The sequence below is a fragment of the Sus scrofa genome, chromosome 6 (genome assembly GCF_054392235.1).
Source record: "Sus scrofa isolate SSC_HxYL_T2T_F1_AM1 chromosome 6, Sscrofa_HxYL_maternal_Yorkshire_Landrace_v2.0, whole genome shotgun sequence".
In the NCBI taxonomy this organism is placed as follows: Eukaryota; Metazoa; Chordata; class Mammalia; order Artiodactyla; family Suidae; genus Sus; species Sus scrofa.
In genome coordinates this window covers 81677216-81701817 of record NC_139388.1, presented here as the reverse complement: position 1 = coordinate 81701817, position 24602 = coordinate 81677216, and the positions used below count along the sequence as shown (strand labels likewise).

The window sequence follows — 24602 nt, the reverse complement described above, 5'->3', positions numbered from 1 at the left end:
TAAGGTTTTATCTGAAGGCAAATCTCTGGGCTGTCCGTCAGCCTGAGTGACAGCCATCCTTTCCTCTTCCCCCAACCTGCCATGGCCCCCACCCGCCCCCAGCCCCTTCCTCTGCCTCTGCTCTAAATCAGTCCCAGCCTCCACCAGACTAAATCAATAAGGGGCCAGCCTCACCCCCCTTCCGCCGCTGGGGAGAGGCTTGTAGGTTTTGGGGGGGTGGGGGCTGCAGGAGCCGAGCACCAGCCCCCCCCCACATCCTCTGCTCACCGCCCCCTCCCGCGGGACGTGCCGGCGCTCCCCTACTTTAAAAGAAGGGGATGGGAAAAATGTAATTAATTCCCTCCGTTCCTGAGCTGGCCCTGAGGGCCTGGGACCGAGGAGGCTGAGCTATGAGATCTGCACCCTCTGTGATAACCGAACGTGGCTTTGGGAGCGAGGCTGCAATTAGAAGGGGTGATCGCCATCATTGGGGCTCCGTGGCCGGGTTCGGGGTGGGTGAGTGGGGGCCGCAGCAGGAAGCAGAGGGGGGAGAGAGGGGTGGGGCCTGAGACTGGTGAGGTCAGGAGGGGGGACCTGGAGAGGCGCCTGGGGCCAGGATGAGGCCAAGGACCACAGGACCAGTGACCAGGGGACAGGTCAGGAGCCCTGCCTCAGCAAGGCTGGAAGGCGACCCTGAGGCCTCAGAGGGACAGGCTAGCACCAAGGGCCCTCAGTCCATCAGGGTACCCAGGGGTTCCCTGCAGCACTGGGGGCCAGAACATCTGCATGAGCATCCATGCTCTGCCGCTGACCAGCTGTGGCCCTGGGCAATTTCTTTAACCCTCTGTGCCTCAGTTTTCTCATCTGTATAATGGGAATGATAATGATTGTAACTACCTCTGGGGCTACTGGAAGGATTAAAGGAATCAATGCACAGGGGATGCTGAAGGCAGTGCCTGGCTCCTTACTTGTTCTCCATAAGTGCAAGCTCTCTTTCCTCCTGCTGCACCTCCTCTTCCACCTGGACTACATGAGAGAGGCAGACCCAGAGAAACCTTCCCTGTTGGGGACCCCGTCTTTTCCATCTCTTGTCCCATGGGGCCTGGCACACAGTGGGTGCTTTCGGAATGGAGGATCCATCTGCCTGCGCCCTGGAAAGGGAGCCAGGTCTGTATCACTTGCCCAGATACCAAGCAGATCTGGGGCAACTCAGCTCATGACGTGCCTTGGTCCCTAAGGGTCCCTGGATGTGCTCATTTGTAGAGAGTGGGTCATATCTTAGGACACAGGGCCCTGACGGTGAAGCTGTGAAGTCTCCAGACTACAACAAGTGAGGCCCTGAATTCACACACCTACACACCCCAGGCATCGCGCAGAGCAGCCCACGGCACCTCCATGGGGACACACACCTGAATCCCAGAAGGTGAGACAACTCAAAACGCCTCTTCTCTGGATTGTCAAATAGCTTTGCATCAAAACCCCAATAAGCCATCATGATGAACTTTGCCTCTGCACAGCTACTTTTCTTAAACTCACTGATACACTTACACACACATGAGCCATCATGATGAACTTTGCCTCTGCACAGCTACTTTTCTTAAACTCACTGATACACTTACACACACATGAGCCATCATGATGAACTTTGCCTCTGCACAGCTACTTTTCTTAAACTCACTGATACACTTACACACACATGCCTGCATGGAAACGCACCGAAACACACGCGTGAGAATGCTAGGAGGCACCTCAGAGCCTGGCGCATCTTCAGAGAGGAGAAATTGAGGCTCAAAGAAGGGGTGAGTGTCACTGCAAATCGATGGCCATACAGCTGACCACGGCCCCTCCTCCAGCCCCCAGGCTCCAGTCTGCCCCCCAGATGACGGGCTGGCTTGGCACCTGAATACTTTTATCTCCAAGCCTCGGATCCAAGGGCAGCCCTGCCTGGCCCACCCTCTGACTAATTCATGCCTGACTTGCACAAGAGGTGGGAGGGGGCCGTTTGGGGGAGGGGCAGCCTGTCCCCACCACCAGAGGAAGAGAAGGCAAGGGCACAGCTTGCAGGGATGGAATGCAATTTTCGCCTGGATTACATGACCTGTGTTTCTATGGACCACAAGCAGTCCCCGGCTGGGGGATGCTCTGGGGAAGCCAGATTCACAACCTGCCCTGATCCCTCAGGGGTCTGGGGCCTGGAGCCCATCTCTGCGTCCAGATCAAGCGCCCACGGCAGGCTAAAAGCTAGGGAGAAGGGACAAGGCTGCTCCCGTGGGGTTTGTCTGCTCAGATATTGTTTTTCCACCTTGATTGCCCAGTGCAATCGCCTGGGGCGTCTCTTAAAAAGCTGCTGCCAGGACCCCGCCCTTTAGAGATTCTGATTAGTTGGTCCGAGAGTCTAGGCAGCAGGATTTTTTAAAAGCTCATTCCCCAGGTGATTCTAAGATGTTGCCAAGTTTGAGAACCACCGCTCTCAGATCATCACTCTCACTGCTACACACGCACAATACGACCCCCTATCCACACCCATGTGGGTGAAATCATGAGTGTGCACACAAAATACATACAGACGCTCGTGCCAGGAAGCACGCTTCACTATGCAGACAGGCCAACACGGACACACAAAGGGTGATACACATGAACAGCCACCCGCCCGCACGCCATTCACATGCTTCAAAGACGCACCCAGGCAAAGAGACCCCCACATGTTTGTTCACACTGCAGCCCCTCAGCCCCATAATCACCGGCACAGTAATGCAAGCCTACGTGCCTCCATTCACACCCGCTCCAGCCCCCGACAGACACCCAGACACACATCACATAAAAGCGCCCCCCCACACCCATCCTGCCGCCTGTCCCCAGCTCCATGCTGGGATTAGTGCAAGCGAGAAATCACCCACCCGGGCAGCCGCCCCACCGCCGCTCCCCCTCTCTGGCGCTCAATTCTCCGCTAAGAGGATCTGGGCCCCCTCCCCTCTCCCTGCCCCCTGTGGACAGCGGTAATGGGCTTCGGGTGCTGACTCTGAGCTTCCAAACAAGATTTCCTGCAGATCTCCCTGTCCCCACCCCCAGTCGCCCTCCATCTCTCTGCTGATGGCCCTCGCCTGCCAGCCCTTCCACCATCCACATCTTGCAGCGTGGCCCCCATCGCTCTGGAGAGCTGGTGCCCAGGCATGGCCAGCAAGCTCCCCTCCCCTGCCCTGCCTTGAGCCCTACCCCAGCCTCCTGACTCTCATTTGTCCCCACCCAGGCTTCCATGAAGGTTTCTCTGAGAACAGAGCACCTTATGGTTTCCAAGGCATCTCCCTTAAATCTTCAGAACTACTCTATGAAGGGCTGTGACCCCATTTCTCAGATGAGGAAACTGAGGCATAGGAGGGGCTTACCCAGAATCACCCAGGGGATGAGTGGCAGCATCGGGGCAAGAAACCCTGACCCTGGCTTCTAGCCCAACACTCTTGCCCTGCACCAGTGTGCTCTTCATTTACATAGAGGGCTCCCGGTCATTCTTAACCCAGGGTGTGTGTGTGTGTGTGTGTGAGTGTGTGTGTCATATGGGTGCATATGGGAATATCACACGGCTGCGATTAGGGTAGGCATGCATGCATGCATTTACTTATGGAAGTATTGCGTGTATGTATATCTGAATTTTATATGTGTGTTTGTGAGTCTGTGTGTGCATGTATATGAGCATGGCGTGTGCAAGTGTGAGTGTTGCGTATGTGCACACATGTACACATGGGAGGATGTGTGCAGGTGTGAGTTCTGTAGGTGTGCTTATGCGTTCATGTGAGCATTGCGTGTGCATTGCGTGTGACGTGTGTGATTCTCCTGTGTGAGTGCTGCTGCGGGTACAGCCCGTGAGTCTGGGCACATGTCACATGTCCGGTCTTCCTCTCTAGTTGGTCTCACCAAGGCCACATGCTGGGCCCTGGGGACTTCTGAAGCTCCGAGGGCACTCCGTGAACACCCGGCCATTGACTGCCGTCTCTGGCTGGGAGGAAACTCCCCACCCCCAAAATCTGGCGGCTTCTCTTTTCCTTCCACGTGGGAGTTCAACAGACCGGACCCGAAAGGACTCAGGAAACAGGCTGTTTGATTGGAGAGGAAGGCTGGAAGGATGGTTTCTGCGGAGGGAGGGCTCAGCAGGGACCGTGGTGACAACACCAGGGCATGTGGAGGGACACCCTCTGGGAGGCGAAGCCGGAAAAGGCTGAGACGTCTTGGGCTTGGGCCTCCCTGAGAGAAAGTGTTCAGCCCTACAAGGGTCCCCCTTTCTGCCCTAGGCAGAGACGGACCTCAACCTTGGATTTGACCAAGAGCTGCTGAAGGCTGACGGGCTGTCCTATTCCCCGTGCCTGGCACATAGTAGGTGTCCAACAAGCGTTTAATCAGTGAGTGAATTCATGAATGAAGAAACGAATGAATAAATGTATGTATCTGTTCATCCCCAGCACAAGGCCTGGCGTGGCGCTGGGCGGATGAAAAGAATAAACGGAGGGTCATGGGGAGTGCTCGCACCTGCCCCTCTGCTCAGTGGGTCTCAGAGCCCCCTCCTCACCCCAGAGGTCCTTGCAGGCTTAGCTCGAAAATGGGGGGGGATGCATAGAATGACTTTCCACTCATTGTCCAAGAAGCTAAAGACTCTCTCCTCCTCCCTCACCCCCTCTGCCACGCACATGCACACACACAAATTTCCAGTATTTGGTCTACAAGATGTCAACCTCCAAATATCCAGAAACTTCTGGAAATATCTAGAAAACCAGCAGGAGGTGGTGAGGCTGGGGGTGCCGGCTTTGGCCTCCCCCTACAGGTGGATCCTGGGTCAGCCCAAGTCTGAAGGCGTCTGTGCCAAGAAGGGTCCAAGGGCCCCTGGCCCCTGGCGGGGGCTGGAGCTGCTGAGGTGCGGTGGGATTCAGGGACTGGCTCTGATGGCGCGAAAATGGAGGAGGGGGATTAGCGCAACTCTGCTCGGAGCCGCGGCGGCGCTGGAGAAGGAAGGGGCCGATTGCCGGGAAAGATATGACTATTTAAAGATAATGATTGCATAAATTTAATTAGCACACTTTCACGCGGCAAATGGCCGTTTTGTAATTAATGTATCTGGCCTTACTAAGCATGAAAGATCCCATCTCCTCCCCTCCCCTGCTGCTCCCCCTCCTCGGCGGCCCCTAATGAAAGACAGAGAGCAAGTGACAGAAACAGTTTGTCAGCTGGCTCCAGGTGTCAGGGGCCTAATTGGCTGCGCCGAGGGGAGGAGGGGCAGCCTCCGGGGCTGAGAGTGGGAGGGAAGGGGGCCTCCTTGACTTTGGCGGGGCCCACGTTGAGAGAGAGGAGGAGGGGGACCAGGAGGCCTGGGCTCCCGGGCCCCCTGGCAGTGGTGGTGGGGGAGCTCCCCCTCGGTAATTGCCCGAGACGAGGATGCAGATTGGCCATGGCAGCGACTGAGTGGTGGCAGGGAGGCCTCGTTAGTACCTGGGCAGACAAGCTGGCAAGTATCACAATGCGTTAAGGACTCAGAGCCATGATAGCTCAGGCCCCGCTGGGTGCCCCCAAGGAGCAAGATCCCTTAAGTGGGCAGAATGAATGAATGATTGAACCTCAGTTTCATCTTCTGTAAAACAGCCCCTGCTTATCAAGAGGCTCACAAGAAAATCTGATTGCGCCCTTCCACGGTTGAACACCTACTATGCGCCAAGAACCAGCTGTGGGCAGACTGCACCACCATTCATTCCTTCCCCAGTTGTCAAAAGGATACGGTTTTAGTCTTTCTCGAATTGGAGTGCATGGCACCATCCATAGCACTTGCCACAGCTGTGGTAGCAGCCAGGCAGCATCGTTGTCAGGCAGCGAAGCTTTCTTTGAGGGTTTCTGAGAAGATCAAGAAAGGGCCAGCATCTAATCATCTTAGGTTCAATGACACAGGGGCGTTGGCTGGTCTGCATTACAGATCAGGAAACTGAGGCTCAGGGAAAGTAAAAAACTCGCTGGAGACTGTACAAGCACTAAGTGGTGGGCCCGGATTTGAACTCAGAAGGTGTAACTCTAAATTTGTATCTCTTTCTTTCTTTTTTTTTCTTTCCGGTCTTTTTTGGGCCATACCCACGGCATGTGGAGGTTCCCAGGCTAGGGGTCAAATGGGAGCTGTAGTCGCCAGCCTACACCAGAGCCATGGCAACGTGGGATCTGAGCCACGTCTGTGACCTACACTACAGCTCACGGCAACGCCAGATCCTTAACCCTGATCGAGGCCAGGGATGGAACCTGCATCCTCATGGATGCTAGTCAGGTTTGTCAACAACTGAGCCATGATGGGAGCTCCTGTATCTCTTTCTAACATCGACCTCAGGGATCCACTGCAAGGCCAGCTCAACACCCTCTCTCCCCCTGTGGTACCATCCCCCCTACAGGCTGCCTAGCCCCATGCTGGCCTGGCCCCATGGGGAAGCCTCTCTGTTGGGTGGGTCTAGCAGTCACCTGCAATAACATCCCCCAGAGTTAGAGCTGCCTGGTTGTCTTGGAAGGTGAGCAGGTAACAGGGTCGAGAGGGTTCCAGCTGCCACGGCTGACCCTTGTGCTGGGGCCACCATGGTGGCCTGTGCACTCTCATCTCTCTGACCCTCCACCAGCTTTACCAGCTGCCCTCTGCCAGCCTCAACCCCTGCCCAGTTTTCTTGGAAGAAGGCAGGGCAGGGAGGCCTTGAGCCAGCCGAGACCGGGTGGAGCAGGGCCCCGCCAGCCCTCTCCTGGACCAAATTCAATTTCGAAGCTTAATGAGTTTGCAGAGGAGCCGGGTGTGCTCACTGACGCCACTCCTTGCCGGCTGGGTGGTTCCCGGCCGGGCCATGGAGTGCGCAACGGCCTGAGCAGGGAGAGCCCTGGGCTCCATCGAGAGCGGCGGGGGCACTGAGCGAGTGAAAAATGTCAGAGCAAATTGCTCTTGACAGCGTTAATATCTGCACCTCATAGCAATAATTACATGTAAATAAATAGCAAAATCACACTCAGCTGGAGGCAGCTTGGGGAGGACAGGCGATGCTAAGGACCAGCTGGGGACCCGGGATGCTCTGCTCCATCCTTTTCTTTCCTTTTTAGAGTCGCTACTCCCCCCTCCCCCGCAACCAGATTCTTGCTGCAGCACAGAGCAGGGCCCTTAAGATCCTGGCCACTCACACCGAAAATGGAAGGGAAAAAGAAAACCTTTGGATCTGACCACCCCCCAAACCCTACTATGTTCTCACCCAGTCTAGGGGGACAGCTGGACCAAACATCCTCCCAGTCTCTTTCTCTCCTCTCTCCCTCAGCATGAGCCCATGTCCAGGTCTCTGTAGGGAGAGGCCTCTGAAATCCACATCTCTGCCCCTGCCTCTCTCCTGGGCACCCTCCTGGCCTTGACCTCCGCACATGAACCGTCATCCAAGTCTGGCACCCTCTGTGGCAGCTATGACTGCATCACCCTCTTGGTCACCCAGACTCTAGTCATCTTTGCCTTCCCCCCTCAATCTCAACACCCACACCAAGTCACAAGCTGACATGACGCAATTCCCCGAGCGTCCACTTGCCCTGATACTAATTAATTGTAGGACGGTGGTCCACAAACATGGCTCCTCAGTGGCAAAGAGTGCAAAACGAGCATGCGCTTCGAGAGATAATACACCAAAGTCCGTTACATCCCACCTCTGGGGCTTCAGCGGGGCACATGCTCAAGGGCTACCAGAAGGACTTTGGGGTGAAGGTTGAGGAGCCCAGTGTGCAGCCAGGGTGGCCTCTGGCTGCCACGTCTGGGGACCTCTTGGTCTGGTTTGGCGCTTTTGCCTGTAAAAGCCAGGACCGGGGCTCCTCTGTGTCTGGATTCACAACACTTAGCAAAAGGCCTTTGGAGGAGTTTGCGGGAGGAAAGGCAAGGCATCAAAAGGAAGCCAAAGGCTAGTAGGAAGGGGAGGAAGGACGAGAAAGGCACGGGGAGGTAGGCGATGAGGAGGAGGAAGCTGTCACCCAGGGAGGCGACACCTTCCAAATGAGCTCAGGGATGACAGGTAGCTGAACTGAACTCAAGAGAGGGACCAGTTCCTGTTTGCACGGTGGAGGGTTCCCACGGGTTAGGGCTCCGCTGCTCAGAGGGCCCGGCCCTCCAGCTACTTTGCCGCCCGCCCTGCCTGCCTCGCCGACACAGGGCAGGGAACGCAGGCTCCATTCTTTGCGAAACAAATATCTTCTCCGGAGCAGCCCCCGCGTCCCACACTGTCTTGTTTAGCTCACCGACTAATCCACTTAGGGAGGATAAAGCGCCTGTGAATCCCCATTTGATAAAGGCAGCCACAAAATTAGCAGAAACGCGCCCACGGCTCCGATGTACCAAACAAACAAGAGGCTGGGGATGGCCACGGAGAGATGCTGTCTCTTGGCCCGCCCCAGGCTGGGAGAGATGCGGCAGGAGATAGCCGCTTTCTGCTGGCTCCGCGGGCTGGGAAGGCGATGCCCCAGGTTCTTCGGGAGGGGGCTGGGCAAGGTGGGGGAAGGAACCAGAACCCCATCCGCCCCATCTTCTATTGCATGCATCCCAATGCAGCCAGTTCCTCAGCTCCCAGTCCTGCCTGACTCCATGACCCTGTGCTGACCACACTTCCATAGGTAACCATCTGTAACCCTAGCTAACCCTGTTTCAATGCTTACTTCACGCCTAGCAGCCTCTAATCGTTTCCTGTGTTAACCTATTTATTCCTCATGACAACCCTGTGAAACAGGTATTGCTGTCCTCCACATTTTATTTTGTTTTATTTTATTTTATTTTTCTTTTTACGGCCGCACTTGCGGCATATGGAAGTTTCCAGGCTAGGGGTAGAATTGGAACCGTAGCTGCAGGCCTACGCCACAGCCACCACGCTAACACCAGATCCTTAACCCACTGACTGAGGCCAGGGATCAAACCCGCATCCTCATGGACCCTGTGTTGGGTTCTTAACCCCCTAGGCTACAACGGGAATTCCTTGTCATCCACATTTTATAGATAGGGAAACTGAGGCTCAAAGAGGTCCAGTCACTTGCTCAAGATCCCACTGGTAATCACTGCTCCCAACTGGAGAGGTGTTATCTAAAGCTCTCCCCTTCAACCATAACCAACTCGAACTCAACCTGCATCTCCAATCATGGTCACTGACTCCAAGAGAGGTCCCCAAACCACCTGGCAGCACCCCCCAACTATCTACAGCCCCCTGTCCTGCCACTCTGCATCAGAACCTTCAAAGGGCTGAAGCCTGTATGTCCCCTACCTGATTTGCTGACTGTCAAGTTCACCTTCCAGGGTCAGTGTCAGAGCCAAAGATATTCTTCTGTGCCTCACGTCCACCTTTGGTGCCTCTGCTGTCAGGGCTGGAGGGGCCTCCCAGCAGGCCCCCAGAGGTCTCCTTGCTTTGCCCAAGGGACTCTGGGCCCTTTGCTGACAGAGCCTCTTAACCTTGGTGGAAGGAGTACGAATATCACACAGATGGAAAAATGGTCTTGGATGAAAACTCAGCTTAGCTGACCTTCACTGGCTCCTCTGGGGGCAGCTTTAAGGAGAGGTCTTCTCTGCTCTTGGGTCCAGGAAGAGGGGGGTCCAGGAGGGGATTCTGGAAGGTTCGAGCCCTGTGCTGCCTACATACCCACCAGCTCTGGCTTGGGGAGGAGGGGCTGGTCCCAGGCCTGGGGGTGGTGACATCAATCACAGGGGAGCTCTTGTCAGGGTGGCATCTGGAACTAAAGGGAAACACTCGTCAAAAGGCCAAGACTTCTCACCCTGGGATCCTGGGGCTCGGAGATCAACCCCTGCCACACCAGGAGGCCGGGCATCTGGGCTTCAGGCTTGGGCAACCCCCTTTGCTTGGAGCAAAGATCCCTCCCAAGACCCCTGATGACAGGGGAAAAAGGAAGCATGGAGAGTAGCTGGGCTCTGGCAGGTTCCCGCATCCCATGGATGGAGGGACCCAAGGCGAAGTTCCTTCTGTCCCCAAGGCCACACAGCTATGAGGTGGTAGGGCTGGGATTCAAACTTGAGTCTGACTGCAGAGCGGGGTCTGTCTCCCTCTGCACCTGCCCCCTCCCTCTCCTGTGAGCTCACCTCTCTCCAACCATGGTTCTGACTCTCCATCACCCCTGGCTCCCACCACCCCTGGCCTCTGCCTCTTTCTCTCTGCCTTTTGCTTCCTGCCCCCGTCCCTGTCTGAGCGCCTCTCTCTGGTGGCTCTGTCTCTTGTTCTTTCTGTCTTTCTTCCTGACTCCATCTTTCTCAGTCTCTGAGTGTCTCTCTTTCTGTCTCTCCTTCTTCCTGCGTCTCTCTCTTTGCTCCTCCATCCCTCCTTTTCCCTGACTGTTCTGCATGTCTGTCTAGACCTACCTCCCTTCTCTGCACCAGCATCTCATACCCCGATTCAGTCTGTCTGTCCACTTCCATGCCCCTCTGCCCACTACCCCTACATATGTACAGCAGGGCTGCCTCCCGAATTAGTCCAATTGAGGCTGCCAGGCCAGGAGGCCAGGCTCGAACCCTGGTCCAGCTGATAGCACAGCCCTGGACTGCAAGGCTGGAGGACCCCTCAGCTGATCTTCCCTGCTCCCCTGCTTCTTCCGATGGGTCTTGGGGCAGTCGGGGGTGTTGGTGGGGTTCGGCTTCCCTCCAAGGCCCCTTCCTTTCCCCTTCCTCTGCTGCCCAGGGTGGTCCACTCTGAGTCGTTCAAGGAGCTAAGGGGGCTTCTGAGAGCTGGGGAGTTAGGAGGGCATAGATGAGGTCATTTCAGGGGGGAGAGGGAGAGAAGGGGATGGACACGGGAAGTTTGGGGTTGGCAGAAGCAAACTATTACATTTAGAATGGATAAGTAATGGGCTCCTACTGTACAGCACAGGGAACCGCCTACAGTCTCTTGGGTTAGAACATGATGGAAGATAGTGTGTAAAAAAAAGCATACGTGTGTGTGTGTGTGTGTGTGTGTGTGTGTGTGTGAGAGAGAGAGAGAGAGACTGGGTCCCTTTGCTGTATAGCAGAAATTGAAGGAACATTGTAAATCAACTATACTTTAATTAAAAAAAATTTTTTTTTTTAAAAAAAGGTCATTTCAGCCAGTTCTTCTCAAACTTTCCTGCACACGTAAACCCCCTGGGAGCTTGTTAAAATGCAGGCCTGGCGTGGAGAAGCAAGGGTTTTATTCTGGCAGCCCAGCACAGGGGGAAGAATTTAGTCCCTGGAGTGGGCAGACCTGGGTTTTGGATTCTGACATTTGTCCCTTGCTGCTGACCTTGAGCTTTGTCTCTCTGAGTCTGCAAAATGGACATGATGAGTCTAAAACTTCAGGGCTCAGTAAGGACCGAACAGCTAACCGGGCAAAAGTGCCTTGTTGAGCACCCCCTTAGTTTTGAACAAATCAGGGATGTCGTATGTCTTTATTATGAAAGCTGCTGGAGGAACAACTCCAGTTCTTCAAGGGCCACACCAGGGCAGGAACCTAGGCGGGACAGCCGCTTTCCCTGGAGGCCCAGAGAGGGAGCCTGGAGGTGGCTGGGGTTGGAACCAGCATCCAGGGGCTCAGGGAAGGATGCCTGGGGCGTTAGGGTGGGGGAGGGCACTATCTGTGCTGGAGAAGGAAAGACAGCCGCTGGGGGAGGCTCAGGAACTTTTGCCCCTGGGCATCACGTCTCAATTTCAGCCTGGATGCATCGCCTTTGTGTAAGACTCTTGCCAGGGCTCTCATGGGACCTTAATCCTCCGATGCTTCAGGTCAGACTCGGGTCTGGGAAGAGGGTCGCCTGCATGCTGAGCCCGCACGCTCTCTGCGGGCCCCAACACATCAGTAGGGTGGAGGGACAGGAGGGGTCTCCTTGTACAGTGCGTGATGCCTGGAAAGATTTCCCAAGGCTTTGTGTCAAAGCAATGATTGCCCTCCGTGCCATTTGGAGCAGAGGCAGAGATGACTGTGAGCGCTGTCCACGGACCCTCTGAATTGATCAGGCCATTGCCACAACCACCGTGCCCTTGGAAGAGCTGGGCTCATCCCTGAGTCTTCCTCTTTTTTTGTTTTTATTTTATTTTATTTCATTTTGTCTTTTTAGGGCTGCACCCATGGCATATGGAAATTCCCAGTCTAGGGATGGAATTGGAGCTGTCGCTACCAGCCTACACCACAGCCAGAGCAATGCAGGATCCACATGGTACATCTGCGACCTACGACACAGCTCACGGCAATGCCAGATCTTTAACCCATTGCGTGAGGCCAGGGATCAAACCTGAATCCTCATGGATACTAGTCAGGTTCGTTACCACTGAGTCACAGAGAGAACTCCTCCTGAGTCTCTCCAGGCAGTGAAAAGTGTATACGGCTGCTGCCGGTGTCTTTACTGTGAGAGAAGACAGTGAGCGAACTACTTCAAGGAAGACTTCTCGCTGGAGAGGGGTCTCGGTTCAATTCAAACAGCCGTCCTAAAGAGTCACATCCTAAAGAGGGAGGGATGGGGACCAAGAATCTGATGCGACATTGATAAGGTGAAGGCCCACTAACTACTCCAGTGCTTTGGATGTGCCAGGCCTCGGATGGCGCCTTCTTTAAAACATAGACTCCCTCACTCCCACAACGAAACTGCAGCGTGGACCTATCAGGCTGGCAAGTTAGATTTTTAGCAGGCTTCCAGATCATTCTGAGGATGAAAAACCACTGACTCTAATACCATCCCCTCCCCCTCCAAGAACCCACTCTCCAACGATCTTGACAAAACCAGATTCCACCTGTACCCCCAAAAGGTGGGGATTCTGCCTCCCCACGACCTCTGCCCTCTGCCATCACCAGAACCTGGATGGCTCTCTCTGTTCCAAACAGACAGCGCAGTGGAGGTTTAGGGTGGGACCGTGAAGGCTCCCTTTTGGTCTCACTTTACATAATCTGACTTCCTGACACCTCTGGAACCTGACAAGGACGGTGGTGGGAAAGCAAAGCCGGACCTCCAAGCGGTCAGTCCCACCCAGCCTGGGGGACCTAAGGAAGGCTTGTCACTCTTGTCAGGTAGGTTCCGGGGCCACAAATATCTCCCTACTGCCACACCCCCTTTCATCTGGGGGCATCCCCCCCCTCCCTAGAAGCTTCTGGTTTCTGGTTTGCTTGCCTGTCTCTTGCTAAACTAACTGGAAGACCTTTGAAAGCTGGGGCCTTGGAACCAGACCCAGGATGGGTACTCAGGGTCCAGTGCAGGCCTGCGGCTGCTTACTGGACACGCCCACCATGTGCCAGGCTTTGCACTCAGGCCACCGCCACCAGAAAAGCCTGGTCCTTGCTTTGCAGGGACGGAAAGTTAGAGTTCAGAGACAAAACTGCTACCCTGGGAGGGAGCTCAGCCACCCAAGCTGGAGGGTGGGGGAAGCTTCTCAGACGAGGGGAAGAGGGCTTGGCTAAGCCATGAGACTGTTCCCGCTGGTGCACTGGCTTAGGGGACTGGAGGAGGACGTCCTCACTGGAGGCGCTACCCAGGAAGGGAGAGTCTATCTGCGGAGCTCACTCCCTCCCCGGGCCGGCCCCGCCTCTCGGCCACCGGGCCACCACCGGGCCACCGAGCCCCCCCGCGCATCGGACCGGCCGGCAGAAGCAGGACTCACAACCGCACACCCCGCGTTCGCTCCCTCGCTCGCTCGGCCCGGGCGTTCCGGGGGCGGCCAGGCTCGCTGCTGCTCCCCGATCTCAGGCCCAGGCAGGAATTAAGCAGGCCGCCGAGCCCGAGCGCGTCCTTATCTCGGGGAGACAGTTGTTGGGAATCACTTTGAGTGGTTTTGTCTCCCCGCATTTTCCACTGTCAGGCGGCCTCGGGCCATGGATCAAAGGCGCGGTGGCTGCGGCGGCGGCGGCGGCGGCGGCGGAGCGCAGGGAGGGGCGGCGCGAGGATCTCGCCCGATCCCCCCCACCCTCCACGCCGCCACCCTCCAACTCCATCCCCATCCTCGTCCCCCGTCCCGGACCCAGGTCTGCGGGCCCGGAGCCGCGCCCAGCCCCGGCCTGGAGCCCATGGGCGAGCTGGATACGGGGAGATGGAGGGAGCGGGCAGTGGGAAGGGAGAAATGGGGGGTGGAGGAGTGGCGGGAGGGGGCAGGAGGTGAGCCGGCAGGGAGGGGCTGCAGACAGAAAGAAGGGGTGTTTGGGGTAGAAACCGGGAGAAGAATGAGAAAGATTAGGGGAAAGAGAACGGGGGAGGGGGGGGACAGGATTTGAGAGAAGAGAAGGAGAAAAAGAGTGTGGGTAACAGATGGGGCTAAATGATCAGGAGAAGCGGGGGGGGGGGGACGGGGGGGGTGTTGAAGGGAAGTAACTGGGAGAGGAAAGAACTAGGAAGCAAGAAGAAAATCCATGCGGGGTGGGGGGAAAGCAGTGGTTAATTTCCCATCAGCTGCATCCAAGAGAAAGTTCTAGGCTGAAGGATGGGACATGGAGATGAGACAGGCTGGAGGAGGAGACCAGGAGGGCAGCCTGGCTGGGCAGGGCAACGGGCAGAGGCTGCCCTTCCTCCAAAGAAAGGGCTCGCCCTCCTCACTCAGAAGGAAACAGAGGCAGGACTGGCCGAGGCTGCGCAGGAGTTGGGTGACACTCAGGCCTGACCTTACAAAAGTCACCAGGGATGCCTGGAAGACCCTGGCCCAGGCTTGGATACTCCCAGAAGCCCCAGGAGAGAAGCCTCCTCTGCCTCCTTCCTCCCCATCTGCCTCTACCTCACAGCAGAGCTCCCTGGGGCAGCTTATAACACCTGCCCTAAGCCCTGAAGGTGTTGGAAAAAACGTTCCCAACGGGACCCAGCCAGGGGAGAGAGGGGGCCAGTGGGGAGGGTCTGGAGAGAAGGGGAGTCCTGGGGCAAAGGCTGGGGCAGGGCAGGAGCCTAGGCAGGGAGGCAGGAAGAAACATGGAACTCAAAGATGCCGAGCAGAATTAATTACACAAGCGGAGATCTAGGGCCTGGCCCTCCACCAACTCTCTGTGTGGCCTTGGGAGCCCCCATCTGCAAAGAGCTACCCCATAGTTGTGCCAGATGCTAACCTGCTCAGCCTCTATCCACACACTTACTCCTCAGGACTGAGCTCTAGGAGTTGGGAACTATCTATTAGCCCCACTTCACAGATGGGGAAATTGAGGCAGAGAAGACAACCTGTTTGGAATCACACAGGTAGAAAGTGACTGTGCTGGGGATGCAACGCAGGGCCTGGAGATTCCAGAGCTGCTGTCCTGACGTCTCTGCTCTTCTGCCTCAGAGAGCACTGAGAATAGCCAAGATCAAAGGGTTTGGAGTCTTTATAGATTTCACCAGTGAGTGGGAAACAGTATTTTTATGACATGTACTAGCTGAGAGCATGGTCTCTGGGGCCCGGCACACCAGGTTCAAGTCCAGGCCCTGATACTTCTTAACAGCTGACCCTGGACAAATTATTTAAGCCACATGGTACCCCTGTCCCCCATCCTATTGCTAAAATAGAAATAATTTCAAGCCCTGCCGTTCCAAAGGAGATGTTATAAAGCTTAAATGAGGTCATCTATGGAATGGGCTTAGCACAGCATCAGGCATGTGGTATAAATACACAAGAATCTGGACCGTGATTACTATTACTTAATATTTGTCTAGTAATAGAGGCATTTTTAAGATGCTAATACAATGTGTTAAATGCACAGGGAAAGCACAACTAACCCATAGAGGATGAGGGAAAGCTTCTAGGGACCGGGTCTTTAAAAGTAAGTGGGAGCAGGTTTTGGGATGATGACAGGGGGCTGGAGGACTCCCAGGCAGAGGGAGCAGCAGGTGCAAAGACTTGGAGGCAGGGGACAGTATGGCCTTTTGGGGACCCTCAAAGTCACCCCTTCCTCTCCTATCTGGGGCCTTGCCTGGCCTCCCAGGTTCAGTTGCCTTGCCATCCCGGAGGCCTCTCTCCCACTGGGGACCCCAGGGATGGACCTGAGCAGCTCTGAGTCTGCCCGCTGTATTAATCGCTAATCTCTCTCATTTCCTTTCCCTGTATCTGCCGGGACTGCCTCGTTCAGGGCCCCCGTGCTAATTAGAAAGAAGGACAAATCCGCTATTTGCATTCTTTCTCACCAAGCCAGACAGGTCTGGTTAGCTAACCTCTGCCCCTCCCCCCGCCCCCCGCCTGTTGAAAAACCCACCAGGCCCAGGCTGGGGCCCCCGAGGGTGGGGAGGAGGCAGAGGATGGAGAGGAGACCTAGAGGCTGTGACTCACGTGCTTGTACAAAGGACCGGCCGGAATCATGGACTCTGCAGGGAGGTTCCTTACTAGCAGCTGGTCTGTCTCTTTCATCGCACAGATAGGGAAACGGAGTTCTGCCAGAGCACGGGGGCATGAACCAACGTCACCCAGCCAGTCAGAAGCAAAGTCTGGAGGGAACTCAGATCACCTGACTTTCCAACCTGTGATCAGGCCTGGCCTGGACTCAGCTAGACCTCCAGTCCCAGAAAAGGATGGCTAAGTCAATTTCTTTTTTTTTTCTTTTCTTTTCTATTATTATTTTTTTTAATTTGAATTTTAATTTTATGGCCTTGCCTGCGGCATACAGAAGTTCCCAGGCAGGGGATTGAATCCGAGCTGGACGTGCATCTGCAGCCTATGCTGCGGCTGTGACAGCACCTGATCCTTTAACCCACTGTGCTGGGCTGGGGATCGAACCCACACCTCAGCAGTGACGGGAGCCCCTGAAGTCAGATTCTTGACCCACTGTGCCACAGCAGGAACTCCTCATTATGGTTTATCACAGGATATTGGATACAGTTCCCTGTGTTATACAGTAGAACCTTTCTGTTTATCCTTGCTATATATAACACTTTGCATTTGCTAATTCCAAACTCCCAATCCATCCCCACCCCCTCATTTCTTTTCTTTTCTTTTTTCTTTTCTTTTCTTTTTTGTCTTTTGAGGGATGTACTTGCAGTATATGGAGGTTCCCAGGCGAGGGTCAACTTGGAGCTGTAGTCTCTGGTCTACACCACAGCCACAGCAATGCCAGATCCGAGATGCATCTGTGACCTACACCACAGCTCACAGCAACGCCTGATCCTTAACCCACTGAGGGAGGCCAGGGATCGAACCTGCATCCTCATGCATCCTAATCAGATTTATTTCCACTGAGTCACAATAGGAACTCTCCCCCCCCCACCCCCAATTAGGGCAGGGAGAAGCAGAGAGGGAAAAACTGTCGCTTATTAAGCTCTTGCTATTTGCCGAGCACAGACTGAGATGTTTCACATTAACAGTCTCATTTATTTCTCAAAAATCTTACAAGCTGACTAGTGTTGGCCCCATCTTCCAGATGAGGAAACTGAGGCTCAGAGAGCTTATGTAGCTTGCCTGTGGTCACATCGCAAGTAAGTTTAGAGGACCTGGGATCCAAACTCTGGCCTGCACAGTCATTCCACGGAGTCCGTGGTGTATCTGAATTGGACACCATTTTTTTAGCATTTGCCAATTACGTGCTGCTGTCTCGTTGGCACCAACCTCCTCCTGCTTCCCGTATTTTCTCCTGAGTAAATGCTACCTCCCTTTCAAGACGCCTTCTCCAGGAAGCTTTCTTTGACTGTGCCCTCTCTTCTCCAATCTCCGCTGCCCTCCTTATCCTGTTTGACCAGAAATCCCACTAATCAATAGCGGGGAGTTCCCATGGTGGCTCAGGGGTAAGGAACCCGACTCGTAGTATCCATGAGGACTCAGGTTCAATCCCTGGCCTCGTTCAGTGGGTTAAGGATCCCGCATTGCCATGAGCTGTGGTGGAGGTCACAGATGCGACTCGGATCCCGTGTTGCTGTGGCTCTGGTGTAGGCCGGCGGCTACAGCTCCGATGTGACCCCTAGCCTGGGAACATCCATATGCCGCGGATGCAGCCCAAAAAAGGACACAAAACAGTCAGTAGCAGACTCTCTCATTGCTCTTTGGTGGCGAGCGGGGAGGGGTAAGGAGAGTGTCGTTTCCTGTCAAATAGACTTAGTAAGAGCAGAGGCCACGTGCATTTCTTTTTGGAGCCTCCCTATACGTTGTGTTCATAACGGGAGCTAGACGAATGAATGCAAAGGGAATTGCACGTAATAATAATCAAACAAACTTTTCCACAAAAAGCATCTGGGGCACAGACCACAGCTGTGTGTAGCCAGGCCTGCAACACGCCTGGGGGTCACCAACACTTGGTGGAGGCCTGCGATGGACCAGACACTGAGTTCTGTGCATCGCCAGGATGAATCCTCCTGCACTGGGTACCGCTGCCTCGCCTGGGGTCCTGCTGGAGCCCATGGTCCCCGACATCAGGTTGGTGCCTGGAAATATCTAGGTCCCTCCTTCCCCACCTGTCTGTACCCTGCCTTATTCTACCCCTGGGGAGGGGCGGAGGTAAGCTCTCACCCACCCCTTCTCAAAGTGGGGCTCCTGACTGCTGCAGATGTATTGTGGTGGGCCAAAAAGAAGCCCAGAGCATCTCCTGAAGGCGGCCTTCAACCTGACCTTGTCCAGACCTGGGGAGGTGGGCTCAAGATGCCACCTTCTCAGAACCTCGCTCAGTCCCTAAGAAAGGAGAAAAGGCCGGGATGATAAAAAGACCCCAGAGTCACCCAGAAGCTAAGCAATAAGCCGGGGCCCCCCAGTTCCGAGCAGGGCCTGTGCATAAGCACGGCTCGCCCTCATCACCAGCATTCTGGAAAGTTCCTGATCCCAGGATCGCCTTTCTCCCCCCCCCCATCCCCTCCACACAGGAAAAAGGGGCGGGGAAGGCAGAGACATAAACACGGTCTGTTTTCAGAGGAGAAGAGCCTCCCGCCAGGCCTCTCCCTGTGGGCTAGAGCGGGGCCTCTGATAGACGTGAGCAGGTGGCTTTGTTCGGCGAGCAGCCACCAGGGGCGGGGGGGGTGGTGCGGAGTGGGGGAGGAACTCAGCTTTTCCCACTGAGGTAGGTTAACCGTGGACAAAGGCTGAGCTGGATGTGAGAGCAGGGTCTTGGCAGGGGCTGTCCCCCAGGGGCTAGAAGGGCCAAGCATGCCTGGGACCCCGTGGCTGAGTCTCTGAGCCTTAGCTCATCCTCGCCCTGGGGAGGCCTGGTCGGGGATCATGGCAAAGGGGTACTCGGGGTGTGGGGAGGCCTGATGGGCTGAGTGGACACTCCCTACAGCCTCCAGTTGGTACCCTGAGCAGGGCTGTGGCCTGGACTGGCAGACATAGCTGGCCGAGGAGGGGGTGTCTGGGAGCTGGGCTGTTACTGGTATAGTGGAAGCCAGTTGTGGAGGGCAGATACTGCAAAATGGCATTTAGCTTCAGGTCCAAGAAAATCTGGCCACAGACTCTTGGTCCTTTCCACAAGCTGACCCCTGACCCCACACTGTCACCACTGGTCACTGTGAGAAATGGGTATGTGGGTGGATAGTTGGGGTGACTCAGCTTTCCCCCAATCCTGGGAAAACCCAGTGTCAGAGCTGGTGTCCTTCCAGCTTGAGCTGGTCACTCCTTCCATCCCAGCTCATCCTTCCCCCGGGCTCAGGGGCGGAGGGGGGAGGTGGCCTTTCCTGTGCTTTCGGCAGAGAGGGGTACTCCCTGCCTGCACCCTGCATTCTCTCTTCCCAAGACTCTGGAAACCAACTCAAGCATTTTCCAGGAGTGAAGTGGGGGGAGAAGGGGAGAGGAGGGGAGGGGAGGAAAGGGAAGAGGAAAGAGACAGAAGAAATGGGGTGCCAGTAAAACAGAGTTGGGAGGCCAGGGCACAGATAGGGGAGGGGGCAGACTATGACACTTATTAAGCACCTACTATGTTGCAGACACTGCACTCAAATGCTCCCGTAGTCCTCACAGCATTCCCTGAGAGGTAGGGGTGATCACTCCAGTTTTCAGAGGTGTAACAGGGAGCCCAGAGACGTTAAGCAAGCTGCCTCACAGCCACACAGCAATTTGGGAAGTGGCAGAACCGGAAGTCCAACTCAGGGCTACTTGTCGGCAAGGGCCAGGCAGTTTCTCTGGCCCCAAGCTTCCTCCCACTCGCAAGGCCTGCGGGAGAGACCTCCTGAGAGAGGGAGAAGCGGGAAGAGAGCCTGAGGAGGCCAAGGGAAGGAAGCCGGAGACAAGAAGAGCAGCTGGGAAGGAAGGAGCAGGAAGGGCTGGGCGGGGCTCGGAGGAGCGCTCACTCTGCTGGGGTTAAAGCCCCATGTTCCTACAACCCGCTAAGCCGGAGAAATGAATTCTGATCCCTCCAAAACCCAACCTTGGAAAATGTGCGAGAGAAGGGTCTCCTTTCAGGGGAGCAGGAAATCCTCCACACCTCCTCCCGACGCCCCGGTAATGCCAGGATGTCCCCAATCTGCTTTGAGGAATGGAGAGATTAAGAATAATAAAAAAATTGCAATAAAATATGTGTGAAGGAGGGGGTAATTGTGGACAAACGCAGCATTCAAATTCATTTTTCAGCTCTTTTACACACCATTTCAATCTTATTTTCTGCTTGTTAATGAGATCTTGTTGCCTGGGCTAGGCAAAACCTTCCAATATCAGGACGTAATTGCACATAATTTTCTCTCCTACCAGTGATTTGCATCAGTTTTTAAAAAATTCTGGGCTATTTAACACCCCACAATCCCCCTCCCCATCTTCCTGCCTACAAATCTCCCACTCCCTCCTCCTTCCCCGTCCCTGGTCCAGCAAGACTCATTTTAAATGCTTATTATAAACGCAGTGTCGCCAATAAAGGGGACAAAACACACAGAGGAAGTGAGGGGGGAAGAAGGCGAAGGGAGTTTCCAGGGGCCACCACTCGAGGAACTCGGCTCAGTTCCCTCGTGGGAGGGGACTCTCTCCATCTTATCCCCCTGGGGATGCTGAGAAAGTGAGGGGCGTGGTTCAGGCACACCTGCCTTAGAATCCCATCTCCACCACTCACCTGCTCTGTGGCCTTTGGCAAGTGACTCAACCTCTCTGAGCCTGTCTTCCCACGATCTGTGGGGCTGGAGTAACGTCAGAGAAGCCAAGGGCTGATGGGATATGGCCCCCCGTAGGTGTTCAGAGGCTGGGGCGTCTTTCCTTGTTGGATCAGCTCCCCTAGGGGCCTCAAAGGATGCCAGGAGGGCAGTGGTGGAACTTTACCGTGGAGAGGCCTTTGGGAGACCCCCTTCATAAAGAATGGAAAAGCCTTGAGCTTTTTTCCTACTGGCTGAGGGTGGAGGAGGAAGCTGGCTTTTGAAGGTGAGACTAGGAAGCTGGCCATGCCATTAGTTGCCACCATGGCCTCAGGCCTCAGTTTCCCCTTCTGGACCACAGGCATCACCTTACGGGGCAGATCCAACCAACCAAATGGCACAGTGGGCTCTGGAGCCATGCGAATCTGAGCTCTGCCACTTTCCAGAACCTCCCACAGGGCCTGGCAGGTGGTAGTGGCTTAAGAAATACTTGTTAGATGGGTGGATGGATGGATGGATGGATGGCCCTGGACAAACGCGCACTCTCATCTGCAAACCAAGGTCACAAGGGCACTGCTGTGATTCGCCGCCCAGTGAGCCCAGCCACGGCTGGCCCATGGTCAGCGTTTACGCCACGTGAGCTGTCAGGGTCCCTTTCACGTGCGCAGGAGGGAGGGGCGAAAAGACAGTCAAGAAGCAGGAATGGGGGGAGTTCCTGTCGTGGCGCAGTGGTTAACGAATCCAACCAGGAACCATGAGGTTGCGGGTTCGGTCCCTGCCCCTGCTCAGTGGGTTAACGATCCGGTGTTGCCGTGAGCTGTGGTGTAGGCTGCAGACGCGGCTCGGATCCTGCGTCGCTGTGGCTCTGACGTAGGCCAGCGGCTGTAGCTCCGATTCAACCCCTAGCCTGGGAACCTCCATATGCCGCGGGAGCGGCCCAAAGAAATAGCAAAAAGACAAAAAAAAAGAAGCAGGAAAGGACATGGAGGCCCGTGTACTGTGATCGTGGCCGTGTGACGAACGGCACACTTAGAGAATATTTGTCATTAGTTCTGTGTCCGGGAAACTATAAATATGTAAATCCCTTTACAGGTTCTCTCACAGGAAGCTCCAGAGAGGAGCAAAGGGTATGACGAATGAGGGACATCCTGAAGAAGCCCGAGGAGGGGTGGTGCCGAGACAGAAACACCCCCTTCCCATGAAGCAGCAGCTCGGGGCGAAGGGTCTGCTCGGCCTCTCACCTGGCCGTGTGATCCTGGCCATTTTCTCCCTCTCTCTGGGCCTCCGTTTCCACTTCCAACCCTGAGAGCATCTGCAGCTGAGACAGCCTGGGGGAGAAGGCGGCTCTAGCTGCCGCTGCCCCCGCAGACACCTGTGCACAAACCTCGTGGAAGCCCCCAGCCCAGGGCGGCCTGCCCGTGGCCTGCAGCCCAAATGACCCTGGACATAGCAGACTCTGGTTCCCGAGTCTTTGCTCCGCAGCTTGGACAGCCCAGCGCTGCAGCTCTGAGGGGCTTCCTTGGCCTGTCTCCCCCATCACACCAGGGGCTCCCCAAGACCAGGCTGTGCTTCCACCATCACACGGGGGCATCTAAGGACAGGGGGTTTCCTCTTTCGTCAGACTGTGAGATCCAGGGGACAGAAGCCGGGTCCCTCCTCTCAGACTGAGAGCGCCTCAGGGCAGGGGCTGTGTCCCCCATCAGACGGGGGAATTCCTAAGGGCGGGCCTGGTGTCCCCTTTCCATCTCTACTGTCACCCCCAGAAGCGGGCCTTGCTTGTGATTCCTACACATGGGCTGGTATGAACAGGTCCATCTGCAGGAGTCAGATCACTCAGCGATGTCACAAAAGGTCCTTTGGTCCTAAGCTGTCCTGAGCTGGTTTCTAAGAATTGTTTCTGAGCCCACCGACCCTTGGCCTGGAGTGAAGGGGAGAGTATGAGCTGGGGCTGCGCGTCTCAGCCGCGATGAGCCATCAGAGGCGAGGTCTCACGGGCAGCATGAGAGACCTCTTAGTTACCCGCCCCTTCAGAAGGCCCAGGGCACAAAGCTGCACCATCCATGTGCTGAGTGCCGAACCCCTGATCCTCTGAGGCTGTGCTTTGGGCTGGGTGAGGGCCTGGCCCCCGGAGGGAATCATGCCTCTGGGTCATCTCAGCCTCTCGGGAGGCTTTTCTCCATATGACTCAGCTCCAGCCTCAGTGTTCTCATCCATGACATTGGGCTGAAAGAGCTCCCCCCTCCACCGAGCTCAAGGGCCTGGCTTTCCGAGATGATTTCTTCGCATGGCTAGCTAGAGAGCGAGTGTGGGCAGTGTGAGTGGTTAAAATCTCAGGGAGCTCCCGATGTGGCACAATGGGATCAGCAGCGGCTTGGGAATGCTGGGACTCGGGTTCCATCCCCGGCCTGGCACACTGGATCCGGCGTTGCTATGGCTTAGTTCGTAGCTGCTGCTCCAATCTGATCCCTGGCCCAGAAGCTCCATATGCCATGGGGTGGCCAAAAGCAAAACAAAACAGAACAACAAAATCTTGGGCTTTCGAGACAAGGGTTGAATCCTGGCTCTGCTCCCCAAGTAGATTAGTGTGTAGGAAGAGGATTGGAGCATCACGGGGCTCAGAAAGTTGAGCTGTCCCCGTCAACGCTGGTATTAAACACATCACCTGCTTTGCTGTTGTATATTTAGGGTCTGTTCTGCCACTGACTCATCCCCAACGCTGAGAACAGGGCCTGGCGGGTGGCAGACACCCCATACTATGCGTTCTATCAGAGCCAGGGGCTAAGAGCAGAGCCAGGATGAGTAAATGACTCTTTTGTGAGATTCCCCTGGGCAGTCTCTCTGTGGAGTCTCTGAGGCTTGAAAGGACCCACTTCCCAGGCTGGGTCTGAGATAAGGACCCAGGTCAACCCTTGGAAGGCACGTCCTCCCCAGGCAGCAGCAAGCTGGCCAATGTCACGAGCAAGTGCATCAGCAGAACCCCAACCACATCCCCAATGTAATCCCCTTGGGCTTTTGTAAAAACGAGGGCCAAGGTCATCTGAGACCTGTGGTCCTGGATGAGGGGAGAGATGCCAGCCCCACAGCCCAGGTGGAAGCCCCATCCCGGGGGCGTCCATCCTCTCTCTGTTGCCCAGGTGACTATGGAGAAACCCCTCCGGCTGGGGCAACAGCACATGGCAGCGGATCTGTCTTGGTGGACCAGCCCCACACCCACCCCTCCCAAGACCACAAAGATGTGCTGAAGATGTGAGGTGGGTCTGCTCCGATCGGGGAGGGGGTCCTGGGAGTCAGAGCTCAGAAATACCAGGAACTTCTGTATAAGACCCAGAAACACCCCCTCTCGCTGCCTTCTTCCTTCAGGAAGTGTGCATAGCTTAACCTCACACACAGAGTTCACACGCAGAGAAAAGCACACACAGCCTGCCCTTGCCCTCGTGTCTGCCCTGCGTGCAGCCCCCTCCCTGACTCCAGCCCCTCCCCCCCTCCCCCAGCAGCTGTTCACCTCCAGGTCCCCTCTGCCCCTGTCAGACCCTCCATCTGTCTTCACACCTTCAGTGGGAACCTCCGGATGAGTCCTCGAAGTGTGCCCAATCCATCACCCCCCACCCCCCACAGCCTCTGCCCTGAGGGATGGGGAGGAAGCCCTGGGGGTCTCTCCGAGGAGGGGTGAGGGTCCAGCTCAGGTGGGGAGAAGGTCAGGCTTGGTCTGGCCG

At 55.7% G+C, this 24602-nt stretch overlaps 1 protein-coding gene across 9 annotated transcripts in view; it reads right to left on the bottom strand.

Moving 5' to 3' along the window:
• PAX7 (paired box 7) overlaps positions 1–24602 on the bottom strand; it is a 107672-nt gene that overhangs the window by 17191 nt on the left and 65879 nt on the right. The gene's annotated exons all lie outside the window — the stretch shown is intronic.